This window comes from Anthonomus grandis, chromosome 2 (assembly GCF_022605725.1).
Source record: "Anthonomus grandis grandis chromosome 2, icAntGran1.3, whole genome shotgun sequence".
Taxonomy (NCBI): Eukaryota; Metazoa; Arthropoda; class Insecta; order Coleoptera; family Curculionidae; genus Anthonomus; species Anthonomus grandis.
The window spans coordinates 36,602,407-36,611,015 of NC_065547.1; the positions used below are offsets into that span (position 1 = coordinate 36,602,407).

At 32.0% G+C, this 8,609-nt stretch overlaps 1 protein-coding gene across 2 annotated transcripts in view; it reads left to right on the top strand.

The window, feature by feature from the left end:
- The window catches only part of LOC126750194 (leucine-rich repeats and immunoglobulin-like domains protein 1), a 93,897-nt gene that overhangs the window by 47,110 nt on the left and 38,178 nt on the right, over positions 1 to 8,609 (top strand). The gene's annotated exons all lie outside the window — the stretch shown is intronic.

Genomic DNA, 8,609 nt, shown 5'->3' on the forward strand with positions numbered 1-8,609 from the left:
TTACGCTGGATATCAGCAACTCATTAAATTCAGCGGCGCCTAATGGTAGTGCTGCTGTTTTTGATATTGAACAAGATGAAAAGAAATGGTATAATAAACGGATTAAAGTATTTCTGATAGTTTCTTAGAATTAAATAATAGAACATTGGACGAGAATCTGCGTTTCTGCACTATCAGTAAACATGATTGTAAATTGTAGTGTGAGAATTGTATGATGGAAAGAAAGGGATAATAAAGATTATGTCAAGTGGTTCATTTTGTGAGGAAGAAGCGGGGATGGGAATTCTTAGTATTAACGATTGAAAGATGTAAGAAAGTTATTAAGTACAACAGTATTAACAAGTTAGAGTAGTAGGTAAGTACAAGGGAATCAAAAACGCAAGGTTATTTGAAGGCATGACAAATGAATAAAGGAATAATAAATGATAGGATTGCAGAACGAGGGGAGAGATGAAAGCGGGCAGAGCAAATGTTTGGGAGGAGGAATGGATTAGCAAAACAGAGTATTCTATATATTCTATAAGAAGGAACCAACTGCATCCAATAACAAAAAAGCGCTAGCAACGGATCTTGGTAATTTCGGTAGCTACCTAATCCGCATAAGCAAAAGAGTCACATTTTGCAAGAATCCGAAGAATAGAACATTTGAGAAGGTGCCTAACTTAAAAACTATAGAGTGGATGTTAAGATCAAAAGTAGTAAGGATAGTTTGATTTTTAGGTAGAAGCAGGGAAAACAAATTAGTTAATTCGAAGTTTTATACTAATCAGTTAAAGAAAACGCATAGGTTATGTTATTTTTTGAGGTTAGATTAAGTAGTGACTGAACTGGCTAGGAAATATAATCGTCTTTAGACATATGGTGATGGTGCACATAGTATTGTCGCAAGTACCATAGCAACGTAAAAATTACATAAATTTTTTTTAAAGAATTAGACGAGTATTCCAAGAGAAACGTTCAGATTTGCTTAAGATCCCCAATTTTTTACATAAATTCTCAAATTTTGATGCAGCCAATGCTTAGTTTCTAATAAATAAGTACTGTGCTCTTTTGCTAATTTTTTATTAATAAAACAATAATTATTATTGAAAAACTATGTATTGACTAAGAAGCAGTATATTTTTTGCAATTTATATTGCTCCTTCAACGCAACATTTTTGCAATTTAATTTAGCCAAAAAGATTTTCTTTTGCTATTTTTGTCTTTTTTTGTTTATTGAGGATAGAAATATTGGCTTATTGTTAACAGAGTCAAAAAGTTCCACCTAAAATAGAATTTATATCGGTTTTCTTTCTGCGCCAGAATTTGGGACTATTTCATATTTTCTAAATCCTTGGACATAATAAGTAGTTTTTTTTACCTCATTATCTTTCAGTTTCTTATATATACCGCTTTCTAGTCTATTTAGAGTCTGTATTCAACTAAAATATTAATATTTTGATTTATCAAACAATTGTTGCCCTATGAGAGTAATAAACTCTAATGTAGATGGATTGGCAATAATTGAATATTATCTTTGCCAGTTACTTATTCCTTTTTTTCCTCAATGCACTACAGCGTTTTAATATCTGCTGCCCAAATGAGCTTATATTTGACTTTTTTGTGGAGACAAACACAAACAACCATTCTCAAGCCAGGATTCGAACCTCAGACCACACGATTACATTGAGAAAGTATGCCCGCGGTGCCACCGTGGTCAGCTATTTTACTTATTCCCTTTTGTGATTGTGGAGATCTCCAAATAGTAGTTACCAATCCATACCATTAAGCCTAACTAACCTCACTTCACTGAGTTTCTCGAAAAGCACATACCAGCAAACTCAAGCGTAACACCCTTTTTAATATATACTTATTTTTTAATGCAGGGAAGACTAAAGTTTTACTTTAGAACTTTTAAAGGAGTTCCTTAACTTTGAAATGAATGGCAAAATGTTGAAGTTCACTTTATTTGGATTCTCAATTAAGATTTTCATATATATCTAACCTATACAGAACATATATCTAACCTATGCAAGGCCTGCTACTTATCGCTATAGGTACTGTATGCGAAAAAACATATTTTGAATTTTAAAGTTCGGAAAAAAGTTTGGTGAGTCTTATGTTTTGTCCAAAGTATACTATGCCCTAATTTTATTTTATCCATGTTTAAGTTTTGTAGACAGACAGACAATGATTGCAAATAATCCAAAAGAATTGCGGGAGATTTATTTCCAACTTAAAAAAATTCGATCATATTTCTCACAAAATTAATCAGCTTCAGTGGCTTAATGTTTCTTTTTCGTATCAGTACTTTTTCATGATATTTGCATTTAGACTACTTGAAATATCTGTTCCGCAGTATTTAAGATCCAAATTATTGTTTCGACAAGATGTTCAAATAGTACCCATTAGATCTAATACTCTTTCTATGCCGAATCGTCACAAGGCAATTTTTCAACGTTGTTTTACATATAATATAGTATTATTGTATAATAAGTATATCAAACATTTTAGTTTAAAAAATCTTTTTACATTTCGCAAAAAAATTGAAGAAATAATTTGTAGTTCTCGGTAAAACGTTGTTGAGGTATAGCCTGTTATTATTTTTTTTAATAAAGACCTTATTATTATTATTATTATTTTTCTGTTTTAGCTCGCTGATAGCGGTGTTGTCAATTTCAAGTGCATGTATTCAGTATAACAGATTTCTGTATAGTGACAATCGTCCAGGAGGAAAGACCCAATGCATTAAGGTTTTTGGACAGTGTTAAAGGGACAATTCCAGTGGATGAAATAACTAGAGGGAGTATATATACATTATCTTGCCTCCATTGTTGTTTTATCTCGTGAGCTAGATCTGCGTATTTAGCAAGTTTAGTGTGTATCGTTTCTAGGACATTATTGGTGTTTGGCACTGCTATGTCAATTAGAAAGGTTTTTCTTTGGGTTTTGTTTATTAAGATTATATCTGGTCTGTTTCAAGTCAGCGTCCTATCGGTCAAAAGAGTTCTGTCCTAGTAGAGGCCAAAGTCGTCATTTTCAAGTACAGTTTCTAGTTTGTACTGGTAATAGGGGAAAGTTTCGCCAGTTATGTCGGTGCAGATATTCGGCAGCTAATAGAGATGTGCATCCTGATGTTATATGTTGAATTGTCTCCAGTGCGCGCAGGCATTTTCTACATCGTCGATTACTTTCTCATCTTTAGTAATGTACTGGTAATTTCTTGTAGCAATCACTTGGTCTTGGTATAGCCATCATAAAGCCTTCAGTTTCAGGAAATAGATCTGCACGAGTCAACCAGTATTATATTATTATATTATATTATTTATTATTATTATTATTATTATTATTATTATTATTATTATTATTATTATTATTATTATTATTATTATTATATATTGAATCACAATTTGTATACGAGGAACATTAGGTATTTCTTCTAAATCTTTAGGTGTAGATGTAGCTAAATGTTCGAAAGCATTGCCTAAAACTACATAAAAATCCATTTAATATAATACTATTTGACTGATCTGTGCGTATTCTTTGTGTAGCTGCTATTCATGTAGAACTCTACAAAGGATTAAGTTGCCAGTGAAAATCAAACATCTGACAAATGGCCAGAAAATATATTTTAAGATTGCCACCAGATGCAAATAAAACAGCTCAAAGCATTTAACGTCAAAAGAAAAAGCTGTTCTCGTTCAACTTTTTGAATTTATCTGCGAAATTTAACGTGCGATAAAGCCTCCTCGACAAGAGAAGAGGGTATTTAGCCTCAAGTCGTGTATAATTTAATCATAACTTTCCCCATATCAAAAAGCCTGTTTTTCCAGCGATGAAGCTTTCCTACTTATCTCTGGGGATGATAAAAACTTGACAAAAGAACCATTTAAAATTCAACTGCCGCTTTGTTATTACTGACGTCATTTACGAAATTTATCAGACTAAAATGTAGGAACCGTTTTCAAGAATAATTTATAAAAAGATGTTTTTAAATACTAATATTCGGATTCAAAATCTTTTTGCAAATAATGGTTGACTTATGAGTCAGTTTAAACAATAGTCAATTCTAACAATTTAGACAGCTATTTTATGTTTGGAAGACTCTAAATATTTTAAATTTTAAAAGCTATTGTTTACAATCCACTTAAATAGCTGTCATATTCGCACTAAAAATTCAACAACTATCTAAGTGCAAATATATTCTAAGCTTACAGAAACTATTGACGTATATATCCTTTATTTATATCGACAGCTCTTGAATTTTACTCTATTTACATATATTATATGCTAGTCGATATTTGGCATTTCTGAAATTTTGTCGTTCTTTGAGTGATTTGCAACTTAATTACTGCATTATTATTTTGGTATGAAGGATTTACTCCTCGCGAAATCTCCCTGGGTAAATTTTTGTGAAAACTTTTATTAAAAGACTTTTGAGGCTCATAGGGACATGGTACCTTTTAACAATTAACGTGTATTTTTGTCTTACTACAATGCAGGACTCACCATTCCCAAAATCAATAACTAATAAAGAGAATTCGAAAAATCCATTGCCGTAGTTCGTAGTGGAAACCTTGTATAATAGTTTTTGAAATTCTAATGCTTAGGCGTGTAAACATTTTTACACATTTAAGTCGAACAACGACTGTGTGGGCTTCAGAGTCGGAAGGGAAAAGCCTGAGTAGAAAAACCTTAGAACATTGAAAGACTACAATTAGTAAACAACAACTTTGTTTACTAGTTTAATATGTATATTTAGTTTCCATAAAAATGCTTTTTATTAGATAGGTATCTTCACTCTTATGAAGTACAAAATATAAATGTATGTTAAAAATACGCATAGAGTTTATAAATGGTAATATTGTAAAGCATAATCTATTATTAATAAATATTTATCATTTAAATATGTTTTGACGACGGCACTGGTAAAGATTCCTTATGTCGGTGAAATCAACAATGTGATCGAGCGGCGTTGCGATGCTGTTGGTTTTTTCTCTAAAATACTATATATGTTATCATATTTTATTAAAGAGGAACAGTAATTGTGATTTGTGTCTGTCAAAATAAGTGACAAATTTTTATGATAATATATAGTCTTTTTTTGGCATTTCTACATAAGCATTTGTCATAATTGCATCAGAGATGTTGCAAGCAAACAAACTGCCTACGGCAACTAGTCCCACGGCAATGCCAATTCTAGCCTTTCAATGTTCTTAAAGAAAAATATTACAAGTTTTAGCATAAATTAAAAAAAAAACTTGTAATTGTAAGAAAAAGAAGAGACATAACTTTTAGTAAAAACTGGTGTAGTTTTTGTCCTTTTGAGGAAAATATCTTTACTTCAATATCTGAAAACATTTTATGCTTTATATCGTCAGACTTTTAGAGAGATTTATATTAGTGCAAAACAGCAGTTTACTGAAACTAATGCAAGAGAAGACACGAAAAGCAACTATTGCAGTATCAGAGGTTACCTTTGAACTTTAAACTTTGCCCTATGTTAGATATAATCAGTCAATAAATCCACTAACAAGGTATTAATAATTGTTCGATTCTGAAAACTCACATCTAAATGTGCAATGAAATTACAGAATTTTATGAAACACCTAATTTTTTTATAGACATAAAATGTATTAAAAGTTTCAAGTACACTCTGCCTGCTTGTTACTTCAAGCTTAGTGTGCTATTACCTAAATCCTATTTATAATCTGGCTATAACTTATTTATCCGATTAGGAGTTTGAATGTCAAATTGTCACGTTAATCGAAACATGAAGTTATAAATCACACATAAACGCTAACTGTGCTTTGAGTGATATATTTTTAACGTTTGTTTTAGCATGCACATATGATAATAGGTATTTATTCTACTATTTTAATTTATTTATTAGCTGTATTTAAATCAATATTGATTTTATATAAATCCATTCCAATTGGGACTTAATTTCCATACTAAACTGGACCTGAGTCTAAGAAAATATTGTTGTTTCACCAATTGTTATCTAAACGGCTAGAATAACATGTAATTCCAAAACAGAATAGTTGCACCGAATATATAATAGTGCGGGGACTTTCGGGATTAAATAATGAGCGTAATTTGCATCGTAATTTAGTTTATCTTGTACGTGCCCGAGGGTCCGTTTTAGGATTCGAGGGGTGCATATTGCGGGAGGGAATTGTCCTTTTATATAAAAAGTTTTAATAGAGTTCAACTTCAATAACGAGTTAGCTTTGCTTTCTAGCTTGGTCTATGGGGGCTAGTTCGAATTATCTAGGTCTCGTATTTAAAGAATGTTTAATTCATAGGCAAAAAAAAGCGCAAAAAAATCTGAAGGGTATAGAGATCTATTTAAACACTTTAGACTAACTCTAATCTCAGTAAGTTAAGAAAGTTACAGATTCTGTAACGCTTCAGCAGAAAATACTGTATAAATAAAATATATATTTCGCATAAATGACATATTAAATCAGTATAAATAACTAAAATCAACATCACAGGCTTTTTAAAGAAACCCAATCCTTAGTCATTTAGATACTACTAAGACTGTGTTGAAAGTCTAAAATATTTTCCGGTAAAAAGTATATACAAGGTGTTTTTTTAATATTGCGATGAAATTCAGGGACATATTCTTTGAATGAAATCAAGCAAAAAAGTTCCTATGAACAAAATGTTTTAAACGCCTTAGATTTTACACTACAGGGAGATAAAGTTGAATGAAAAAAATTTACTTTTTTCGATAGAATTAATACATGTATACATACAGTGCATTTTTTTTTATCTCGGGTCATAGGGTTTTACGTGTAATATGTTCAACCCCATGTCAGAACCTGTTCTATTTAATCGATAGTATTGAAACTTGGAACAAGTGAAGTTTAAGTTAACAGACTTTAAAAAATCCCATTATTTTGCAAAAAAATTTGCGAGAAACCTATTTAAAATACGTTTTTCTGATGAAAAAGTTTGCTTTTTCTGCACCTCGCAACCTTCATTACCTTTACACTTCATAGCAGGTAGACAAATATCTGACAGTGACACAAAATAATTTCCTCAAAATCTCAAAAATATATTTTTAAAAATCAACAATAAACAAATAAAACCTTTCAAATAAATTGTTCTAAGTGACCTCCAAATTGAGCCAAACAAGAGCTGCCGGGGAGTAATGGTACGCTAAGCCTCGATAATTCTATTACGAAGTTCTTCGATATTGTTGGGTCTGCCTCTAACAATATCAAACACTTTCGATGATAGATAGCCCCAATAAAAGTTATCTAAAGGCGAAAGATCGGGGCTTCGCGCCGGCCATTTAGATGGCCCAAGACGTCCAATCCAGCGTCCTGGGAACGTGGCATTCAAAAACTCGGTAACAGTCGCTGCACTATGAGCGGGGGCTCCATCATGTTGAAAAATTATCCTGCCATTTTGAACAGCGTTTCCTAATGCGGTAATGACCTGCACCTGAAGTAATTCTAAATATTTTGCAGTATTCAGGCTACCCTCTATGAAAAATGGTCCAATTATCGTTCTCCAAGATTACACGTTAAGTTTCTGTCTTGTTTGTGTATGCGTTTCCTGGACGACGTGAGGATTTTCTCGCGCCCATATTCGAGTATTTTGTTTGTTGACTGTACCATTTGTACAGAAAGTACTTTCGTCTGAAAATAGTATTTTGTTTGTAATTGTGGGGTCATTGTTAATTCGTTCCATCCACTGTTCACAAAACTGCATTCTAAGAAAATAATCATTAGGCAAGAGTTCTTGGACATTTCTAACTTTAAAAGATTTGTATTTTTCTTTTCTGATTGCCTTATAGCAACTACTTACATATTTTAGTTGCTATATAGATTTACTTTCCTTATAGACAGTCTTTGGTTTTAGTCCTTTAATGCCTAAGGTAAAACATTCTCGCAGAGTAAAAGATTTGAGACCAGTATATTTATCACCTATTCGAAGTATGAGACAGAATGAGCCAGACACAACGAAATGGCTATTTGGCTCTGAATAACTTACTATTGATTTATCAATCTGTGGTTCGGCCTGGATACAGTAACGGCCTTAATAAACCTTTCGGGCAATATTAAAGGAACGCTTGTTAAGAAATTAGGTGTTGCTTCAATTTATTTAGAATATTACATGGTATTTCAAATTTATGTGGTATTATTTTTTCATATTGGAGCGATAGATTCAGCTGCGTCACAAAGCTGTATACTAATTTTGTATTTATTAGCTCATTTATTCAAATTCTCATATGCAGTCATAAGGAGATGACATACAACTGTTATAACATACAACTCAAGCTGTTGAATCGTTACTTGAAATCTGTGTTCTATTTTTCTGTTCCAAAAATCGTTGATCCGTCCATGGCTTCTTGAATGATCAAGTTTTGACATTATTAGAACGCAATCTAAGGCTCTCCCTTGGATTGATAAATACAAATTTAGGATTTCAAGAATTTACAGGAAGAGTTCCTTATAGGACTCATATAAACCAGGCTCTTTATGTAAATCTATTTCCTTTCTCAAGGTCCTTGATACTGTCAGATTTCTAATATAATAATTGAGCATTTTTTATTCCGAGGTATGATTGACCTCTCTAACTTGCTACTCCACTTCCTAGTCAAATTTATGGAC